Below are 24,814 nucleotides of genomic sequence, written 5' to 3'. Positions count from 1 at the left end.
ATCATTAGAAAATACGGGATTAGTTTTTCCACTGTTATGCTGATGATACTCAACTATATATCTCAACAAGACCAGGTGAAACTTCTAAATTATCTAAGCTAACAGAGTGTGTTAAAAATGTAAAAGATTGGATGACCAATAATTTTCTCCTATTAAATTCAGATAAGACAGAGATATTACTTATTGGACCAGAAAACATTACACAGAATCTCGTAGATTACAATTTGGAATTAGATGGATGTACTGTTACTTCCTCTACTGTAAAAAAAAATCTGGTGTGTTATATTAGACAGTAACTTGTCTTTTGAAAATCATATTTCCCATGTTACAAAAACAGCATTCTTCCATCTTAGAAACATTGCCAAGCTACGAAACATGTTACCTGTTCCTGATGCAGAAAAGCTAGTTCATGCATTCATGGCCTCTAGACTGGACTATTGTAATGCACTGCTAGGTGGTTGTCCTGCATCCTCAATAAACAAGCTACAGGTAGTCCAAAATGCTGCGGCTAGAGTCCTTACCAGGTCAAGAAAATATGATCATATTACCCCAATCTTACAGTCTCTGCACTGGCTACCTATTAAGTTCCGTATCAGTTACAAAATATTATTACTTACTTATAAGGCCCTTAATGGCTTATGCTCCTGCGTACCTAACTAGTCTTCTACCACGCTACAACCCATCACGCTCCCTAAGGTCACAAAACGCTGGACTTTTGATAGTACCTAGGATAACAAAGTCCACTAAAGGAGGGGTAGAGCTTTTCGGCATTTGGCTCCCCAAATCACTAAAGGAGGTAGAATAGAATGTTCGGGGCTCAGACACACTCTCTCTGTTTAAATCTAGATTAAAAAAACACTACCTCTTTGGCCAAGCATTCAAATAATGCATCTCATAATTTTGGACTGCAGTTATATATCTGATCAAATGTGCATTATTATTCTTTAGCTTTGGGTTAATCTAATTAATTTTACTTGGCTGGAACAGCAGCTACGCTAATTATGTCTCTATTTGTTTCTCTGCTTTGCCACGGGATTTACACAAGCTCCAGTCTGGATCCAGAACACCTGAGAAGAGATGATGCCAGCCCCCTCAGAGGACCTCAGATGGATGCTAACCCAGAGACAACATACAGAAAAGTTACGTTTTAGGAGTAAGCTAGCAGTAAACATCAAATATTGTTTTTGATTGTATTTTTGTTTTATTCTTTTTATTGATTTTTTTGAACATTTCTGCCATATGCACATGAACTGACAGTCACCACTGATAAGCTACTAACTAAATATTGTGAGAAAACTAATTTTCTGTAAAGTTGCTTTGTAATGATTTGTATCGTAAAAAGCGCTATACAAATAAATAAACTTGATAATTTTCTGTAAAGTTGCTTTGTAATGATTTGTATCGTAAAAAGCGCTATACAAATAAATAAACTTGAATTGATCTGATATTTGAGATCCATCTGACACTAAGGACAACTGAGGGACTCACAACAGCTATCACAAAAGGGGGAAACACTTACTGATGCTAAAAAAGGCAACACAATGCATCAAGTGCCAGGGGTGAAAACCTTTGAACAGGATGATGTGTAATTTTTTCTTATTTTGTTTAAAGCTCTTTTTTTTCATTTGGTACTGAACATAAGAAGCATCGTAAATACATTTGTTGTCCCAGAAGACAAAATAAGTACAATTTACCTGATCATCCAATTCAAAAAGTTTATATCCCCAGCTTAATGCATTGTGTTGCCTTCTTACGCATCAGTACATGTTTTCATCTTATATAATAGTTATGTATGAGTCCCCCACTTGTCCTCCATGTGAAAAGATGGATCTCAAAATCATATATTCACTTTTGGAAAGGGTTCAAATATGCAGAAGACACTGGAAAACCAAAGAAATGTGCAGGAGCTGGAATATTTTCTGAAGAACAGCAGGCAGTTGAAGTGCTCAGGACAAAACGAGGGACTAATGCACAACTATCACTAAACACAAAAAACAGCTGTGGATCATCCAGGAAACGACATGCAGTATTAAGATTCAAGGGTATGTAAACATTTGAATGGGGTAATTTTTATAAATTCAGGTATTATTTTGTGTTGTGGAGAATAAATAAACACCTGTTATGTGAAAAAGCTGATTCAGGACAGCATTAAAAAAAAAAAAATACATGCATTTTTCATGATCTCTCTTTTTAATGCTTAACAATTTTCCATGTTCTGCGAGGGATATGTAAACTTATGTGCACAACTGTATTTATAATGTCTGGGTGTCAAGTAATCACTGAGTTTTCATTTAGTTCATTTGAGTGACGCGTTTCAGGAAGATATTTGCGGAGACTGAGACAGCAGAAAACACACCCTATTTGTTTTCTTTATTTTACAAATGCACAATCACAGACACGGAGCAACAACAACACTGTAACTGTAAGACTGTTATATCATATATCAGTTTCTGTGAGGATATGTGCATTCCCACCAGGACTTATTTAGTATTCTAACAATGACAAACCATGGTCCACAGCAAAAAATTCAGACCAGCTTCAGGATTTGGGGACAGAATCGTGTACAATCAGGCCAGGAAACACACTGAATAAGGAGATTAGAGCAGTTAAGAGGAGCTACACTAAAAAGATGGAAAACCAGTTTTCTGGCAACGAACCTGCTTCAGTGTGGACAGGCCTGAAAGACATTACAAACTACAAGACACCAACCCTCAACGCTGAGGCCAATCAAAAACTTGCTGAAGACTTAATGTTTTCTTTATATGAGAGGAAAACTCTTAATGTGTAAATAAACGCGTTGCGTTCACATTCTGGGCTTATATGCGTATCTGCACACACTATATGCTTTACAATTTTGTCTTTATCACTGTCTTGGTACATTAAGCCACATTACGCGTTATTCAGGTTCAGTATTTTAGAAAGTCCCTGGTCCAGTTCTGATAATTCACAAGCTGAGTGAGAGTCATACTGTACTTACAAAGGTAATGTTATTCATCAAACCAAACAAAATCAAAACTTTCAAAAACACCCAGGCAATGTGATTCTTTATTGAGTGACAGTGACATTATTAATACTATCCTGCATCTTCTTCTTATCTCTGCTTCCCTTGCTGTTTTTTCATATAAAGGCAAAAAATATATCACATACTGTGATAAACATAAAGATAGATAAACATCTTGTAGATTCTGCAAATTGTATGTGATTGTGAGGTATTTATGACAATTCTAAACTATTTTTGTTTTATTTATAGGTGCTTACTCCATTTACTGTGTGATGCTGAATCACCCAACATCACTTCCTTGTGGCAGCGTTGAAAAAGTCATGTGGAGGAAGACCTTCCCCATAGAAAGCAACTGTTGCTACATGCCAAAAGCAGAAAATGCCTTATTGAGGAAAGTTTTCGGGAAAGATTTGCAGGCAAAGCGCGGGAAAACAAATCTCTATTTCTCAAGGAGCTACAATACCATGACATGGGCAATAAGAGTGCAGCTGTGATGGCTTAATCAAGCAAATTGTATGGTTGCATGTTCTCTGTGTAAATGTGTATATCTATTATTTATAGCATATTACTATATTTACGTTATTGTTACTTTCTGTTTGACCTAAGATGAACCAAATAAAAGCAAAAAAAAAAAAAAAAAAAAAAAAAAAAAAAATGTAAAAGATTGGATGACCAATAATTTTCTCCTATTAAATTCAGATAAGACAGAGATATTACTTATTGGACCAGAAAACATTACACAGAATCTCGTAGATTACAATTTGGAATTAGATGGATGTACTGTTACTTCCTCTACTGTAAAAAATCTGGGTGTTATATTAGACAGTAACTTGTCTTTTGAAAATCATATTTCCCATGTTACAAAAACAGCATTCTTCCATCTTAGAAACATTGCCAAGCTACGAAACATGTTTACCTGTTCCTGATGCAGAAAAGCTAGTTCATGCATTCATGGCCTCTAGACTGGACTATTGTAATGCACTGCTAGGTGGTTGTCCTGCATCCTCAATAAACAAGCTACAGGTAGTCCAAAATGCAGCGGCTAGAGTCCTTACCAGGTCAAGATATGACCATATTACCCCAATATGACCATATTACTCCAATACTACAGTCTCTGCACTGGCTACCTATTAAGTTCCGTATCAGTTACAAAATATTATTACTTACTTATAAGGCCCTTAATGGCTTAGCTCCTGCGTACCTAACTAGTCTTCTACCACGCTACAACCCATCACGCTCCCTAAGGTCACAAAACGCTGGACTTTTTGATAGTACCTAGGATAACAAAGTCCACTAAAGGAGGTAGAGCTTTTTCGCATTTGGCTCCCAAACTCTGGAATAGCCTTCCTGATAATGTTCGGGGTTCAGACACACTTTCTCTGTTTTAAATCTAGATTAAAAACACACCTCTTTGGCCAAGCATTCAAATAATGCATCTCATAATTTTGGACTGCAGTTATATCTGATCAAATGCGCATTATTATTCTTTAGCTTGGGTTAAACTAATTAATTTTACTTGGCTGGAACAGCAGCTACGCTAATTATTTCTCTATTTGTTTCTCGCTGCCTTTGCCACGGGATTTACATCCCATGGTAACTAGGATTTACACAAGCCCCAGTCTGGATCCAGAACACCTGAGAAGAGATGATGCCAGCCCCTCAGAGGACCTCAGATGATGCTAACCCAGAGACAACATACAGAACTACCAAATTTTGCTATAAGTTTGATTGCATAATTGCTGTTAATAGTGTTAATCGTCTGTTTGTTTACGTCTTTTATTGATTTTTCTGAACATTTCATGCACATGAACTGACAGTCACCACTGATAAGCTACTACTAAATATTGTAGAAACTTAATTTTCTGTAAAGTTGCTTTGTAATGATTTGTATCGTAAAAAGCGCTATACAAATAAATAAACTTGAACTTGAACTTGAACTACACATTCTTTGGTTTTCCGGCATATTCTACATAATTGAACACTTTACAACAGTGACTGTATGATTTTAAGATCCATCTGACACTAAGGACAACTGAGGGACTCACACAGCTATTACAAAAGGTGGAAACACTTACTGATGCTAAAAAAGGCAACACAATGCATCAAGTGCCAGGGGTGAAAACCTTTGAACAGGATTGATGTGTAATTTTTTCTTATGTTTGTTTAAAGCTCTTTTTTTTTAATTTGGTACTGAACATAAGAAGCATTGTAAATACTTTGTTTCCCAGAAGACAAAATAAGTACAATTTACCTGATCATCCAATTCAAAAAGTTTATACCCCCAGCTTAATGCATTGTATTGCCTTCTTACGCATCAGTACGTTTTCACCTTATATAATAGTTATGTATGAGTCCCCCACTTGTCCTCCATGTGAGAATAAGATGGATCTCAAAATCATATATTCACTTTTGGAAAGGGTTCAAATATGCAGAAGACACTGGAAAACCAAAGAATGTGCAGGAGCTGGAAATATTTTCTGAAGAACAGCAGGCAGTTGAAGTGCTCAGGACAAACGAGGGACTAATGAACAACTATCACTAAACACAAAAACAGCTGTGGATCATCCAGGAAACGACATGCAGTATTAAGATTCAAGGGTATGTAAACATTTGAATGGGGTAATTTTTATAAATTCAGGTATTATTTTGTGTTGTGGAGAATAAATAAACACCTGTTATGTGAAAAAGCTGATTCAGGACAGCATTAAATAAAAAAAATACATGCATTTTTCATGATCTCTCTTTTTAATGCTTAACATTTTCCATGTTCTGCGAGGGATATGTAAACTTATGTGCACAACTGTATTTATAATGTCTGGGTGTCAAGTAATCACTGAGTTTTCATTTAGTTCATTTGAGTGACGCGTTTCAGGAAGATATTTGCGGAGACTGAGACAGCAGAAAGCACACCCTATTTGTTTTCTTTATTTTACAAATGCACAATCATAGACACGGAGCAACAACAACACTGTAACTGTAAGACTGTAACATCATATATCAGTTTCTGTGAGGATATGTGCATTCCTACCAGGACTTATTTAGTATCTAACAATGACAAACCATGGTCCACAGCAAAAATTCAGACAGCTTCAGGATTGGGGACAGAATCGTGTACAATCTGGCCATGAACACACTGAATAAGGAGATTAGAGCAGCTAAGAGGAGCTACACTAAAAAGCTGGAAAACCAGTTTTCTGATAATGATCCTGCTTCAGTGTGGAAAGACCTGAAAGACATTACAAACTACAAGACACCAACCCCCAGCACTGAGGCCAATCAAAAACTTGCTGAAGACTAGATGTTTTCTTTATATGAGAGGAAAACCCTTAATGTGTAAATAAACGCGTTGCGTTCACATTCTGGGCTTATATGCGTATCTGCACATAGTATATGCTTTACAATTTTGTCTTTATCACTGTCTTGGTACATTAAGCCACGGGAAGTGTTATTCAGGTTCAGCATTTTAGAAAGTCACTGTTTCAGTTCTGCTAATTCACAAGCTGAGTGAGAGTCATACTTACAAAGGTAATGTTAGTCATTAAACCAGACAAAATCAAAACTTTCAAAAACACCCAGCAATGTGATTCTTTTATTGAGTGACAGTGACATTATTAATACTATCCTGCATCTTCTTCTTATGTCTGCTTCCCTTGCTGTTTTTTCATATAAAGGCAAAAAATATATCACATACTGTGATAAACATAAAGATAGATAAACATTTTGTAGTTTTTTCATTTTGTATGTGATTTTGTTGTATTTATGACAATTCTAAACTATTTTTGTTTTATTTATAGGTGCTATTCTTACTCCATTACTGTGATGCTGAATCACCCAGCATCACTTCCTTGTGGCAGCGGTGAAAAAGTCGTGTGGAGGAAGACCTTCCCCATAGAAGCAACTGTTGCTACATGCCAAAAGCAGAAATGCATTATTGAGGAAAGTTTTCGGGAAAGATTTGCAGTCAAGCGTGAAAACAACTCTCTATTTCTCAAGGCAGCTAAATACAATGACCTGGGGCAATACGAGTGCAGCTGTGATGGCTTAATCAAGCAAATTAAACTGGATGTTGTAGGTGAGTGTTTGTTTGCCTCACATTAGAGACGCTTTAGATAATGCTTTAAATAGCATAAGTAGTAAGAAATGTAGCTTAATTTTTATATTTTCCCTATAGTTCATATAAACGTGACAGTTGCTGAGTTGGGAAACGTCACTCTTCCGTGTTATGCGGATACTCAGAGCGGTGTCAGTGATGTGACGTGGCTACATTATGAACAAAAAGCTCTGCACTACACTGCAGTAGGAGCCACAATCCCAGGCCTGGGCTATGAGGAGAGAGTATCGCTGACAGAGGACGGATACAGAGACGGTGATGTGTCTCTGACCATCACTGGTGTCAATCAGACAGACGCAGGATTATACCGCTGCTTCGTTCGAGATGAGACGGACAGAGGATACCCACACGCCTACATGCTGCATGTTATCGGTAAGACTCATCATATGACTATATGCACTTGTTAAATCATTATGTGCAACGCCTGTTGTATAGTTAGTTCTCAGTTAGGTATAAAGTGAATGTTACATTATTAACATTAATTTATCTGGCTGGGTTTACTACTAATGTTACACATTTTATATGGGAATGAATGCAGCATTAAATCATTGGTTTTTATTTTTTATGTTTTTTTTACGTTTTAGTAAATTGTGTTTTTTTTTTGTCAAGGTTTATTTTTTTTTTTTTTATTTTTTTTTGTCATTTTTAATATTTTAAATTTAAATTTTTTTGTTTAAATTTTTGGTTACTTTTTTATTAGTATTACTAACTTAATTATTTTTTAATTTGAACTAATCTAGCTGTCATTGAAAAATAATTACTTTTTTTTTTTAATTTTTTTATTTTAATTTTCAAGTTAAAGGTACATTGAAAATAATTGGTTGGCATCTAGCTGAAATCACAAATCGGCCACTTTTTTTTGTTGCTTTTTTATGATTTCTTCAGTTTGTATTATTAAAAATTAATTTTTATTTTGTTTGATTTGTAATTTAATTATAGTTATTTTTTGTTTTAATTTTGGTTGTTTTTATATTCAAGCTTTAATAACACAGAGTGCTAGTTCTGTTCTTTGATTTGATGCAGAGAAGCTCACCAGTGCAGGAGGAGACCAAACTGAGAGCACCAGCAAAGAAAAACTAACTCGCCTTGGACTGACTGATCTTTATTTGTTTCTCACTCTTCATTTGCGTTCTTCTTCTTCTTTTCTGCTGTAAGAAGAAGGCATCACCCACAGTGGAAACTACAAATAGCGAGCCCGTACAGGAGAGTGACCAAAACCATTCAACTCGTCCTTTTTATTCTGGAGAAGAGACTTATATGAACTGTCAAACCTGAGATTGAACAATAACAGGCATTCTAATAATGAAACTGCTGACACCATTTAAACACGTGAACATGTGTCATTCATGTAACTGGCAGCTGCCTTCTGATGCAGAAGTACAAAATATGAAAACTGTAATCTTGGGAGCAAGAAAGTTTTGAACACTGTAATGTTTATTGTGTGAGTTCAGTTGTGTGCTGAGTGTACACATGTTCCCTGTGGATGGAGAGAGATGCAAGACTTTTAATATTCTCATACTTCTCATTTATTTACACAAATTTATATTTTTATTTCGAAATGATCAAAATTGTAGTTCATGAGAATAACAAATAAACAAAAGTATGTATATGATGATTAATAGAAGATTTTTAGTGGCCTCTTACAGCCTCCTTTACCATCTCCTCCTGAGCTTATTATCAGTCACCATTCACTTCCTTCATTTTCAGTCACCATTGAGAATGTGTATATCTTTGGTGTTTAAAGATGTGTTATTTGGTTTTTATAGAAGACAAGTATTTCCTAATAAAGCACTTTATTTTTCTGGTTCTTCATAATGTTTTGTTGTTATTAATGTCTGTTGTAACTGTGAGGGTCCGTGTAACGCTTCACAAATTAATTTTCAGACCATATGAAGCACATGCAAAAATGAAACCAAAATGTTTTTTTGTTTTTTCCCGCTACTTCATAAATGAACAATTGCCATTTTCTTTCCTTTTTTCAAATTTGCTTCTGCTAAATTGTGACTTCAGAAATCATAATTTGAATAAATAAAAGCCGATCAATTTTCTATTTTTCCATTTTTTAAACTTACAATTTGTGCTGTGGGCTGTACCATTAGCGCGGGGGTGTGACAGGAGACTGTTTCACAAACTCTTAACATGGATTAATGTATCCTACTAAGACAGTGACACTGGAGGATACACCTTATTAATAATAAACATATAGGCTTTCAATTTATAGACAAGCAGTATAGCCCAGAATATGACAGCAAATTGTGCTAAATTGCACGTTAAGTGTTTTGTGCCCCACTGAAAACCTTAAGAAAATACACAGCTCAAAAGATAAAGACAGTGGTATAAATGAAAAAGCCCAAACTATGTATATTTATTAACGGAGTGTCTTTTTACACTAAGTGAAGTCTTTTCTGATAGCATGAAAAATAAATTATTCATCAACAAACTTCATATGAAATGTGTCCAGGTCCTCCACATACTTAAAGATGAATAAACGGACATCCCTTGCTTCATTGGGTATTTTTATATTTATTATTTTACAAAAACAATTAAATTCAAAAGTTTATTCAAATATATATATACTGTATATATACAGGTCCTTCTCAAAAAATTAGCATAGTGTGATAAAAGTTCATTATTTTCCATAATGTAATGATAAAATTAAACTTTCATATATTTTAGATTTGCACACCAACTGAAACATCTGGTCTTTTATTGTTTTAATACTGATGATTTTGGCATACAGCTCATGAAAACCCAAAATTCCTATCTCAAAAAATTAGCATATCATGAAAAGGTTCTCTAAACGAGCTATTAACCTAATCATCTGAATCAACTAATTAACTCTAAACACCTGCAAAGATTCCTGAGACTTTTAAAAACTCCCAGCCTGGTTCATTACTCAAAACCGCAATCATGGGTAAGACTGCCGACCTGACTGCTGTCCAGAAGGCCATCATTGACACCCTCAAGCGAGGGTAAGACACAGAAAGAAATTTCTGAAAGAATAGGCTGTTCCCAGAGTGCTGTATCAAGGCACCTCAGTGGGAAGTCTGTGGGAAGGAAAAAAGTGTGGCAAAAAACGCTGCACAACGAGAAGAGGTGACCGGACCCTGAGGAAGATTGTGGAGAAGGACCGATTCCAGACCTTGGGGGACCTGCGGAAGCAGTGGACTGAGTCTGGAGTAGAAACATCCAGAGCCACCGTGCACAGGCGTGTGCTTTTGAACCAGAAACAGCGGCAGAAGCGCCTGACCTGGGCTACAGAGAAGCAGCACTGGACTGTTGCTCAGTGGTCCAAAGTACTTTTTTTTTTCGGATGAAAGCAAATTTTGCATGTCATTCGGAAATCAAGGTGCCAGAGTCTGGAGGAAGACTGGGGAGAAGGAAATGCCAAAATGCCTGAAGTCCAGTGTCAAGTACCCACAGTCAGTGATGGTCTGGGGTGCCATGTCAGCTGCTGGTGTTGGTCCACTGTGTTTTATCAAGGGCAGGGTCAATGCAGCTAGCTATCAGGAGATTTTGGAGCACTTCACCATGCTTCCATCTGCTGAAAAGCTTTATGGAGATGAAGATTTCGTTTTTTCAGCACGACTTGGCACCTGCTCACAGTGCCAAAACCACTGGTAAATGGTTGACTGACCATGGTATTACTGTGCTCAATTGGCCTGCCAACTCTCCTGACCTGAACCCCATAGAGAATCTGTGGGATATTGTGAAGAGAAAGTTGAGAGACGCAAGACCCAACACTCTGGATGAGCTTAAGGCCGCTATCGAAGCATCCTGGGCCTCCATAACACCTCAGCAGTGCCACAGGCTGATTGCCTCCATGCCACGCCGCATTGAAGCAGTCATTTCTGCAAAAGGATTCCCGACCAAGTATTGAGTGCATAACTGAACATAATTATTTGAAGGTTGACTTTTTTTTTAAAAACACTTTTCTTTTATTGGTCAGATGAAATATGCTAATTTTTTGAGATAGGAATTTTGGGTTTTCATGAGCTGTATGCCAAAATCATTAGTATTAAAACAATAAAAGACCTGAAATATTTCAGTTGGTGTGCAATGAATCTAAAATATATGAAAGTTTAATTTTATCATTACATTATGGAAAATAATGAACTTTTATCACAATATGCTAATTTTTTGAGAAGGACCTGTATATATATATATAAAAGATATGTTGCAACTATTATAAATGAAAAGTTGAATGACCAGATAAACAGTTCTTAAAAATGCAGTACACATACATACATAAGCTGCATAGAGAGATTCCTCGCTCTGATAAATTATTCACAGAACATGCCATGGACTTTTAGGCCTTGTTTATCAATAACATTTTATATGAATGTGTCCAGCTCCGCTAGATACTTAAAGATGAATAAAAACACATCTATTGCTTCATGCAGGTAGTCTTTGATGGCATTCTGTTGATTTGTACTGTGCATCTGGAGAAGAGGCTCTCTCACCTCATCACAGAATAACTCACAGTGACTCACACACACTGGACCAATGTCTCTTACAAACCTCCACTTTATGTCCTCTTGGCGCTCCTGTTAAAAATACAGAATACGAGTGTGTTGGGGGGGCATATGTGTCCACTAAACAGTATTCACCTCATCATTCTACATACAAGAATATTTATGATTTTAAACCACAGAAATCAATCAATATCAAGAGAAATGCTCTCACCATTCCTCCACGCACCACTTCAGTGCTTATGTGGTCCTCACGAGTCATTTTCTTTACAGGGATCCCTCATTCTGGCAGAACTAGTCTGCATCAGGTTTGGGCCAAAAATGTGTAGAATGCTGTACAACATGACAAACAAACATTGACAATCATTATGTGATCTTTCCATTAATATAGAATGATACACAGTTGATTTGTCACATACACAGAGTTATCACAGCAAGACAGTGAAATTATGCAGTTGCTCAGCCAAGCTATTGTGCAAGGGTACTGTAATCAGTGTTTATAATTAAAAATATCATATGCGTGTGAGTGAGTGTTTTGTGTGTGTGGAGGGGATATGTGTGAGAGAGATGAGTGAACTATCCCAATAATAATGTGTCTTCCTATATGTATGTGAAGCATTATAGCAATCATTTTTCACTCTCTGTTTTTTTCTTTATGCATTAGAGCTGTATTTAACCAGATTTAAAAAAGTGAAACATAAGCTACAGACAGTATTCTAAACTGACATACTAATAATCCATATCAGTCACTCTGGAGAGAAGAAACCCACAAATTTCATGTCATGGGTTGGGCTTTCACCGCTAGTCTTCACGCTAAAAGCATGATGTCAGGGACCGCCAAAATGCTTACACACACGGTGTAATAGGAAGTCATGGAAAAGTTCAGCTCATTCATGCTAACATTACTCTGTTAATGACAACTGATGAAATTCTGTAGCACTCACTTATTTCCTGTAATAACCTGCACTAAAATAAAATGTAAAGAATTCAAGAGTTGTAAAGAAGCATTTTGTTGGTATAAAGATTATCAAAGATTTATAATCATTAAATATGGCAAGAGCTACAATAAGAGCAATGTCTGAAACTTCATACTTGAAAGATGAATCGAGTCCCCGTCTGAAATGTATATAGGGGTGAAACAATCCCCCAAAAATAATAAAAATGCTCAGACTGATATTGAGATTTCATATATTTGGGTTGAATAATATATATATATGTGTCTTTATAAATGGTTGATTTTCAAGCCAGTGTATAACACTTCTCAGTAGGATTCCATTCACTAAATGTAGTTTAGTTGGTTGTGTAATGTTTCACTGACTGTGAGTGTTTGTGACATTCTGAGCAGTCTGTTGTGAAATGTAGAATATGCAGAAGCAGAAGTGTGTTGTTGTTTGGTGACTTAAGTCTATGTGTTTTAAGTGACACTTAATTCCATGAAACCTTGAGGAAAGAAGAAGTTTGACCAAATATAGAATTTGCTTAGTCAGCTATGAAGACAATTTAGATGGGAAAAAAATACAATATTTACATTGTCTCAGACACTTGGTGTTTACAAACCATGTACATCACAATTAAAAAGTGCCTTTAATGTGTTGTTCTTGCATGCCTACATCTGTTTCTGTTTTATTTTACAGCTTTCTTAAGTAATTCTTGAGTGCTTTCTTAAGTAGGCTAATCTGTGTAACTTACATGTGTCTATGCAGTAAGAATGACATCAGAGGACTTCAGTATTAATATTACTGTAAGATTGTAGCTGCAGTGTTTGTCTTATTTCTAGGCCCATTGTTTAGTACACTTCGTTGGTTACTCTAAGAAATATCTCTTTATTAACAGTTGTATTACTGCATATTTTTACAGAAATTGTCCATATAATGTCATTCACGGGTGTATTTCTGTTTATTTACATTTCAAATTGCATTATGGGACTTTGATCTCTGCTGCAACTGCCAACTGCCTTGGACAGAGACGGACGTTTTAAGCAGAACTTCAAAAACGAATTTTGCAACAAAAACAAATGAGTTGTTTTTTGTAATATTAGGTCAGAGCACGTTATCATTCCTTATTTGGTCATGTCTCACTTCTCCTTTCTTTGTGGCAGTGGGTCTGTTAATTTACGGAACTATTGTCTGTATTTTTATTTGGAGCGGGAGATTTTGACTGCTTGGGAAGAAAAAACAAGCTGTGTTAACAAGCTGGCTGTGACCGTGCAAAAGCTTCATCTCCAGCTCCACTTTGTGTGTGAAAGGTCATTTTGAAATGTCATAGAAGTTAACGTTAGTGTTTTCTTGACTATTGTAAGCTGCAAACGTTAACTGTTAAATGTTCGGTCGTGGTTAAGACAGTAGTTAACGTTAATGTGTTGACGTGCGACATCAGTGGTGTCTTTTTGGGGGCTGAATGTTAAATGAAGGCTCTCTTTTAATGTAATTATGGGCCATTTTGAGTGAGCGAAAACCCTAACTAAATCCAACATTCACATTCGTTAGTAAGGTTAAATTACTGTTGCTTGCTGTTTAACTGTCTTTTAACTGTAAGTTTACTTCAATATTTTACTACTAAATCCTAATCGAATCATGGCAAGCTATATATCGTTGGAAAGGTCTAAGACTCAAGAATACATATTTGTTGATGATTTTGCAGAAAAATATATGTTGAAAGAGTAATGGATTAATATATGACAAGAGTGCGCATCAAAAAATCTCTATCATTACAGGAGTTTTCACTTTTGCCAGACAGTTGCTGGGATTTTCTGTCCAAACCAAACTTGTGAACCAAATTGAGGAGAAGGGCAAGACCATCACAGAGTTTCTTTGCTGGGATTTTCTGTCCAAACCAAACTTGTGAACCAAATTGAGGAGAAGGGCAAGACACCAATGAGAGGAGTAACTACAGATCCAATAAGTAAGAAAATAGTATGGTTTAGTAGTGATTTTTTTGTAATTTTGTTACGAGCATTGCAGGGAAATTCCACAGAAAAACAACATTTTGTGATTCAGATATGTCTGTGTCTTCACCTCTCTTTTAGGATGCCTTAGCGGGACTGCCAAATAACCCGTGCATCATATATTCATGTCTGCTCTTAAATATTTGAAAGTGCTGTATATTTGTTTCATTGATTTAAAAATGTATTGTCGTTATTTACATGTTTTGCAGATGAAGGAAGATACAAAATATCAGTGGATGAAGTCACAGTAAACCACATCATCAGCTGTTCTCTGGTTGCTGTCAGCTATGTGTTCAGCCTCTTCTACGTGCTGAACATCATGTACCCCAAGGGAGCAGCCCTGACTCTGGAATTTATCCAGAGGTAGGCCTATGTTTTGACAAAGTTCTTTGTCTATTTTATAGTATACTTAGTTTTGCAATGCCATGCCAAAGTGACATGTTGCCACAGGAGCCTGCTGGGTATCAATCCAGAACGTGGGTCTAAAGCAGAAAAAAAGGGCACAAAACAGTACAACATTCCACCAAAACTGCTTCGATTCCTGTCAGACCTGACTGACTACAAGAATCCTTGGAAGATTTAAAGGTCATTACACAAACTCCTCTGTTACTCACACTTATTCTGTTGAAATCTTGTACATTTGGCACAACTCTGTTAACTCAGCTGCTGGCTGAGACAAACCGGCCGCAGGCAGGAAATAACATAACAGCAGAGAGAGAGAGAGAGAGGAGGAGGAAGGACTGATGCCCAAGTTCTTCATTCTTTTGCAAATGTTGCCCAGTATTGTGATGTCAGATATTGAGTTTGTATAGTGACTTTGCTGTTGTAAACTTTATTGTTGCTGCTCTAGCAAGTTATAATTAAAATATGAAAATATGTTAAAAACAACCACGGAGCTAATATGCACACCTTAGTGTTTGTTTATTTATGGCAAGTCATATTGTCATCTCAATACATCAATGTTATCGCACATCACAGATTTTCCTTCTATCATGCAGGCTGTCACCCTTACACCCTTGCTTGCTTCATTTCTCATTTGGTCAATTGGTTGTTTGCTAGGATGGCTGAATGTACCATGCAGTGAAAGGCTTGGCTTGATTTAACTAAAGTCATAGATAAGGAGGAAGTGAAATGCCATTTATGTTCCAAGTTAATTTCTTGGGATACATGTTCAATGCTATTTAAAGCACCTCAGCAAGATCCATTTGCTAATTAATATTTTGTTTTTGTTTTACAGCCATAGAAGTAGCATCTGGAATGGAGAGAAAGGAGTGTGGTGTGTTTGTGTGTCTCAGTCTGAACAGGCATGCTATTGTACTCCCATCACTAACTAGGCACTCAAAACGATGGAATTGTTAAATTGTGTTTTGTTCTTAATAGTTCATTCCATTTACTGTGATATAACAAACTTTTACATGTTTTTTGGCAGCATATTGATTATTTTTCACACAGTAGCTGTAGAATGCATGTATCACTTTTTCTCGCTTAATCTGCACTCTGTTCCTGAACTGGGTTGGGTTTGTTTCATTGCTATTCTGGACAACAGGGTTTATGTTGTCTTTTCTAACCCTTTTCTAACAGGGTTTAGAAAATGTTTATATATTATTTTTATGTTTGATACAACAGTGTTTTGACATGTTTTTGGATCTGAATGTATAATAATGAATGAGTTTATTGCATTACATCTCCAAGATGACACCAAGAGCTTTAGAAGGCCAACCTCTCACTTCCAGGGAAATGGGTCTATATTTCTGTTTGGAATGTTTTCAACCAAGAGTTATTATCATTATAGGTACACTGTTAACTAACAGAAACGTAAAATTTCTATTTCCTGTAGGTATATTGTCTAAATTCATAAGTTTTATTTTTACTGAATTAAATTAATGTGTTTTTTTTTTACTGAAAAGTACACCATTACAGAAGTGCCCTGTTTTTTACTTTTACATGACACAAAGTGCCCTGTTTTTTTTTTTTTTGACACAAAGTGGCCTTTTTTTACTATAGATACATCAGTGGCCTGTTTTTTAAATGATACACCATTACATGAAAGTGCCCGACAGAAAGTTTTTTTTTTTTTTATAGTTTTGACACAAAGTGGCCTTTTTTTTACTATAGATTGACAGAAAGTTTTTTTTTTACTATAGATACACCCCATTACATAACAGTTTTTTTGATATAGATTTACATTTAAATGAGTGGAATGTTTTTTGTTTTTTTACTGAAATTTCATGTACACCATTTAATGACAGAAAGTGCCCTGTTTTTTACTATAGATACACCATATTTGCACTGTTTTTTACTATAGATACAGAATTTGATGTGTTTTTTACTATGGGTTGACAGTTATTTTTCTGTTATTTTACAGATTTATTTCTTAGAGTGTTCTGCAGTGTCCAGAAAAATATTGATTTTTTTATTTAAGGTACATTATGGGGGGGGAGGGAGGAAGAAATAAATTTAATTAAAAAAAAATTTTTATATTATAAGGGGGGGGAGTGTAATTATACCCAGTAGAATAGGGAATCAGGGCAGGTTATTTACATAATCTCAAAGAGGTGTCCAGAACTTTGATGTGTGTCATAAGTGAGTTTCTCAAGTGGGAGTAATGCTGATATTTGAGACTTCCACATTTTGAAAGAAGGCACATGAGGGTATGACCACAATTATAATATACATTTCTTTGCCAAATAGACCAAAATTAAAAACAAGTGTTTAGGATGAGAGTCAAATATTGTCTCCACTCCAAAAGATAACAAACACAATTCCAGAGAGAAACAGAATTGCAACATAAGGAGCTCTTGTAGAAATTTATATATTTTAGTCCAAAAAGGGATGATTTTATTATAATACCAAAAGCAATAAAGAAATATTTCCTTTTGTTTTTTACAATTAAAACAGAGACCAGACGAGTTTTTGTAAATTTTCTTTAGATGTAACGGTCTGTTCCCAAATACTCACACAAGTTTTTTAAATACATGTGTTAGACAAAGCATCATATGCAACAGAAATGAACCCCTTGGAAAAACTAAGTCACAATTTGTTTGATGTTAAGTAAGTTCAAATCTCAGATTGCCATTATCATTATCAGACAAATGTTTTATAAAATGAAGATATTTGAAGATATTTGAAAAAATGCGATTGTGGTGTTATATTGATATGATATTTGTTACCTGAGAAAAGGCAAGACACTGCTGAGATCCCTAAATTAAACCAAAAAGAAAGATATATATTATGCAAAGAAACAGGAAGGTCGGGGTTGAAAGCAACAGGGGACAACGTGGAAAATTTGGCAGGACTTTTAAGATAAGTTCTGACATCTCTCCATGCCAAGAGAGTGTTTGAAATAATAAAGTTTGTTGAGATACATTTAAGTTTTTTAATATTTATAATGAAAGGCAGAAATTTTATTGGAAGGGGAGCACAAACCGTAGCTTCCATATTAAGCCACATAGAATCAGTTCTTTCATTAAACCAACTGACCAGTCTTCACCTATGCTGACCAGTAATAAAATGTAAAGTTTGGTAAGGCAGCACCTCCCTTAACTGGGGAGGGGTTGAAATAAATATAAAAAATTAGGAAGAATATTCATTCTAATCACATTTATTCTGCCCAAGAAGGAAATGGGGAGTGTACGCCAAGTATTAAGATCTTTTTTGATCGCGTCGATGAGAGGAGAGTAGTTTTTATTAAAAAGGTCATCCAATACTGGTTTAATAAAAATACAGTAAAAACCATTTGTTGGTATTTTGAAAGGTGAAAGTAAAAAGGTAATAAGTGCAGAAAGTTTACACGTTTTGAGTTAAGTTTAGTACATTTAAAAGTCAACGTATGTTATCTGTGCTAAAACGTGATTTTATGAATCCTGTCTGGTCTGGTTTAATAATACATGGTAGCACAATTTCCTGCGAGCTTGTACCTTGACCATTATTTTGTAATCTGTGTTCAGAAGACTTATTGAAATCTTGTATGCATTATTTTAGAATCATCAGCCCGGGGAAAATGTGAAAGTTCTCTGTGATTTAGAATACTAAAATTAAGTAAATTGTCACCCAGAAACCACACTGGACTCCTTACAGTCACCTCTGTATGTGTGAGTTAATGCTCATACACAGCTTTCATCATCTGCGTAAAAAGAAATCTCATAGATGAGATGTCTATTCAGTTCACTGCTTCCGTCTGAGAAACTTACAGAGGATTCCTGCAACTGCCAAAAAAAAATGGATAAGGTTAAATCATATAAGAACATTTAAATTCTATATTTGTTATTACTGTTTAAGTTCATTATTTCTTCATTTTCCAAAATTCATTAACACAGATAGACTACACTACAAATTAATCTATTATGTTTTATCTATTTTAGCATGTGGAATGATAGATATGTTAGATTGTGTCTCCACGCCAGATAATAATTACGTTCCAGCAGATCCTGTCAGAAAATATCAGTTGGTCCAGTAAGAGAACAACTAGTCAGCAGCGCTGTTCATACCCAAAATAGGTGTTTAACAGTCTTCTGTCGGTCAAGACGTGGACCGAGGAAAGCCAGAGAAGAGCAGAAGCAGGAGACGAAGTGAGAGTTTATTGAACAATCTTAGTTGTGTATGTCTCAATGTTCAAACTTCGTCTGACCAGCACAGATTCAACATGTACTGTTATACCAAAACTTCTTATCTATCTCTTATTCATAAAGACGAATCAGTTCATGAGACCCACCAGCATGAGACTGAACAACAATGAAAATGCATAATAATAATACACATAATAAATAAATAATAAAAAATACTTAAATAATATAATAAATAATAAAAATAATCAAATGATAATAATAATCAAATAATACAAATAATCAAATAATCAATCATATGAATGACTAATGATGAAAAAATGATTATTTGAATAAATGTATAAAAATAAAAACACAATTTGCACGTGAGGATCTAAGGATCATTCAGATAGAACAATATAATGATGATGATAGATAGATAGATAGATAGATAGATAGATAGATAGATAGATAGATAGATAATCAAAATGATAATGAGAAAACTGACATCAACTTGATTTAACCATCCAAGTTCAATTTTCCAATAACTTCTGTACTGCAAAAACAAAAAAGAAACCAAAAATGGTTTGTTCACAAGGTGATGACACAGTGTAAGACAATTTGCAGTAAGTTTTGGGGATTGTGTCCACATAGCTACATTTTGGAGGAAATTCTGTTTGTTTGGAAATGTTTCTCTCTTAGATTGTTTTTCTTTGGTGTTTAAAGATGGGTTATCTGGTTTTTATAGAAAACAAGTATTTCCTAATAAATCAATTTGTTTTTCTGTACAATATTTCTGTGAAACCTCTATTCATTTTTTTTATTTATGAAATGTAACTTAGATCTCCAATAATGCCAAAGCCCTAAAATATTTTACACTGTGTTCAATGCATAATACTTATGCTTCCTTATAATGTGTATTTGACTGTGTGTTGCATATTAGAGAGGGAGAGAGGCAAATATGGAAAGAAAAAATAGAAAGAGGACTCAAGGTTTTTATTTATTCATTTATCGTTGTTCTTCATAGTTTTTTTGTTGTTGTTAATGTCTATTGTGAGTTACTGACTGTGTTTTTGTTTTTGGATTTGTACAATTAAAAATCAGCCTCATGATGAAGCCTGATTGTTCCGGGAAAAGAGTCAAAGCTTCGAGAACATTGAAAATAGTGCTATCTGGTGGTTAGTAAAAAATAAAGCAACCAGAAGCCTGTGAAAGAAGCTCTATCTGACAAAGCAGCCACCGCACATTTCATAGAAGAATAATGTACACATATATGAATTGCATATACACATATTTTCCTGAAATTATTTGTATTCTCGATATTACTTGTATGACTGTGTATAAAAATGTGACTGAATTAGTCTGAATGAAAACTTACTCGTAAAGTAAAATCTGGGGGTTTGAGAATTCCGACACAAAGTGAATCACGCACATGATTGGACAGAAAGTGAGGCTTCGTTTGTCATTGGTCTGCTGATTTCTACATTAATATCACAAGCCTCGAAACAAAGCATCATCTGGGCCGCCCATACTCAAACTAGTCAATCTTAACCATGCCCGAGTGCGTGGCAATAACTAACAATAACTACAATAACTATACAGATAAGTATTATGGACATAATTTACAGATTTTAAATACTATCAGCATGATATACAGATAGGTGTACTATGAACATACTATACAGATGGATTATGTAACTGTATGTACATTATAGGCAGAACTATGAACATATGAACATCATTTACACTAGTGCAATGGTCAGTAAAGTGCATAGAAAATATTTCAGTCTGCAAATGGATTATTCAGTGTTTCTGGATGAACAGACAGTAGTACACGTAATAGCAAGTTTACTGTTTTTTTGCTTGTTGTAAATAAATAAATCGGTCAGATGTAGTGATGAAGTGGGGGAGGAGTCTGTGTGTATGGTGTGGGGGGTGTCAGAGGGCAGAGTTCAGCAAGGAGACAGCTGTAGAGAAAAAGCTGTTCCTGGATCTGCTGGTCCTTGTCCGGAGGCTCCTGAAGCGCCTCCAGGAGGGCAGGAGGTTAAACTGTCCCATGGTCAGGGTGAGAGGAGTCCTTAAGAATGATGCGAGCTCGACGTAGACAGAGTTTGCTCTGGATGTCCTCAATAGCATGAAGTGGTGTCCGTGTGATGCAGTTTTCACCACCCTCTGCAGTGCTTTGCGGTCAGCCACTGAGCAGTTCCCATACCAGACTGTAATACAACTGGTCAGGATGCTGTCGATCGCACACCGGTAAAAGTGCACCACTATGGCTTAAGACAGTTAGTTCTTCTTCAGTGTTCTGAGGAAGAAGAGGCGCTGGTGAGCCTTGGCTGCCCCCAAGACTAAAGATGGCGCCGTTCAATGGCGACTCGGTACTACTCTCTGTTTTGTTTGTTTGTTTGGTGTTGTCCTGCAGGTTCCTAGAACCCAGCCTTGGTATTGTTCAGTGACAGATCTGCATTACTTCATATTCGGGACAGCATGCCCGTTTTCCTGCCCGATCTACCGCCGGATTGCCAACTACATAAGGAGCGGCTTAAACAACGTTGGAAGACTCGGAAGCGGGGTGTGAGGGGTGGCGCTCTTGTCCGGCTTAGGCGTCGCATCTACCGCCCAGCTCTACCTAGCCTGATTCTTTCCAATGTCCGCTCCCTGGCAAACAAAATGGATTAACTTTCTATGCTCATTCGTACACAGAGAGATTTCAGGGACGCCGCCGCTATCTGCCTGTCTGAGACCTGGTTGGCTGAAAGTTTCCCGGACTCCATGTTACAACTAGCAGGCTTTTCTCTACACCGTGCAGACTGCACTGCATGCTCACAAAAACTACGTGGAGGTGGGGTTGGCTGCTACATCAATAGCAACTGGTGTTCGGACTGCAAAAACTTGTCACAAACCTGCTCTCCAGAGTTGGAGTCTCTCACTGTGATATGTAAGCCCTTCTACTTGCTTCGAGAGTTTTCTTCTGTTGTCCTGATGGTTATTTATATTCCCCCGGACACCTCTGCTCCGGCTGCTCTGCAGCAGCTTGTAGATAATATCACAGAGGTTGAAAAGAACAATCCAGATGCTGCCATGTTTGTGCTGGGTGATTTTAACCATGTCACCTTGAGGAAGGCACTCCCCAGATACAAACCCCAAATCCAGATCGCTACCAGGAAGGATAAAACACTGGATCAATGCTATTCTCCTATTTCTGAGGCCTATCATGCTGTAGCCATGGCCCCTTTGGGTGAGTCTGACCACAACACTATTTTTCTTATACCAAAATATCGCCAGAAACTTAAAGTGGTGAAACCACCTGTCAAACTTTTTAGGAAATGGTCCCCACAAGCCATAGACACATTACAGGACTGCTTAGACTCCACGGTATGGAGTAATTTTTGGTCTGATGGTCAGGATATTAACATCTTTACTGATACCGTCACATCCTATATTCAATTTTGTGAGAGTGTTTGTATTCCTACAAGAGCTGTTCATGTCTTTAATAACAGTAAGCCCTGGTTTAATAATGTAGTGAGAGTGCTATGTAAGAGTGGTGATATGGTACAATACAAATGACTGAAATATGAATTTCAGCGAGCTGTGTTGAAATCCAAGGCTTCCTATAAAGATAAGCTTGAAAATAAACTATAAAATTTTTTTGCAAATGGAATTTCAACTTTCTATGCGATAGGAAGCAGGTGGTTAAAATGGGTGATTACATCTCACAGTCAAAGTTTTTGAACACTGGCGCCCCTCAGGGCTACGTCCTTTCCCCACTTCTGTACTCTTTATACACACAATTCTGTCAATCACACACCAGTTCAGTTTTGTTGCTTAAGTTTGCTGACGATACCTCTGTAGTTGGTCTTATTACTAACAGAGATGAGTCTGACTACCGCAGAGAAGTGGAGGGGCTGGTGAAATGGTGCGAAAGCTATAACTTGATACTTAACATCTCAAAAACCAATTGCAATGGTTTATAGTTTATAGTTTATAGGTCAACTACTGAAAGCGTGCTCACTTTTTCCATGCTTGTCTGGTTCGGTCACACAACTGCTCAGGACAAAACTAAGATGGAAAGAGTAGTACGCAGAGCATCAAAAATTATAGGCTGTAGTCTCCCTTCACTTTCTTCACTTTTCTCCACCAGAATAATCAGAAAGGCTAAAAACATCATAGCGGACCACTCTCATCCTGCTCACCATCTCTTTAATCTCCTTCCATCAGGAAGAAGATATAGGAGCATTAAAACAACTCAAATATCTGTTTTTTAGTCTGGGACTAGTTTAAGCCTTGAACCCTGTGAACTGTGATTTCAAACTGAACTGTGGATTGCGGTGTATTAATGCTAATGGTAATAAGTGGTTTTGTTTCCCCATCACATTCATCTTGGGCATAACCCCACACAGGGGCGTTGCACAAGATCCCAGGCCCTAGTCCAGGGATGGGCCCCCATACTGATGGGCCCCCATACCCCCCCCCCTGAAAATATCCCGGTAAAATAAAATATATTTCAGACTTTTCAAGGGCCCTCTCTTCCTTTGGAGCCCTGATAATCAGTATTGGTTTTACCCCCAGTCCGACGCCCCTGACCCCACATCCATAACAATTGTCATCAAAAGAAATCAGGCTGATTCTGTTAAATGTTTTAAGTATTACCTGCTCTCAAAGGATGCACATTCTGTTTTAAGGGAGGTTAAGCCGTGATGTTTGGAAATTGCAGTAATATTTTTGGATGTTTATAATACCCAATAGTTGCCAGGTGCAGTCCTGTCAGAAATTGTTCTTCATGTGGTCCTGGAGGAGGGTGATTCTGCATTATTAAATCTGTCTTTGGTTTGTTCCAAATTCAGAAGTCTGGTGGATACAGACTCATTTCGAAAGAGGGCACACTTCTGCTGGCTTGACAAGTATGTATTTTCTTTTACATGTTTGATTAGAGGTTTAAAATGGTGCCATACCATTCAATTTCTCAGTTGCCATGTCTAAATGTTTATCTTTGTAATAATGCTATTTTTATGCTCCTCATTTCAATATACAGGTGTAACATAATGGAGAACAGAGTCTGAGCCATGCCAGGAATTCTTCAAAATGTACACACTGCAGCCCTGCAGACACTGTGATGAGGTTTACAAGAACTGCTTACCAGGTGTGCAAAATATGCATGGAAATGTGATCACTGCTAGGTACATGATGACAAAATGCAATAGGAATAATAATATGGCTGTGCATGCATGTCTACTGTTAATAAGGCAATTTAGGTATTAATTTCACCATTTTCTTATGAATCCTCTAGGCTATGTGGAACTGGATGGCCTAAACTCTGGAATAACCTACCTAACATTGTTCGGTAGGCAGACACACTCTAAACTTGCAGTTTAAATCTAGATTAAAGATCTATCTGTTTAACCTGGTTTACACATAACACACTAATACCCTAATACCCTTCTAATATCCAAATCCGTTATTTTTAGGCTGCATTAATTAGGTAAACCAGAACCGGGAACACTTCCCATAACACCCGATGTACTTGCTACGTCATTAGAAGAATGGCATCTACGCTAATATTAGTCTATTTTTCTCTTATTCCGAGGTCACTGTAGCCACCAGACCCAGTCTGTATCCAAGTCAGAGGGTCACTGCAGTCACCCGGATCCAGTCTGTATCCAGCCCAAATGGTGGATCAGCACCTAGAAAGGACCTCTACAGCCCTGAAAGACAGGCGGAGACCAGGACAAATAGAGCCCCAGAGAC

Source organism: Cyprinus carpio, chromosome B5 (assembly GCF_018340385.1).
Source record: "Cyprinus carpio isolate SPL01 chromosome B5, ASM1834038v1, whole genome shotgun sequence".
NCBI classification, from domain to species: domain Eukaryota; kingdom Metazoa; phylum Chordata; class Actinopteri; order Cypriniformes; family Cyprinidae; genus Cyprinus; species Cyprinus carpio.
This window is presented reverse-complemented; position numbering follows the sequence as displayed.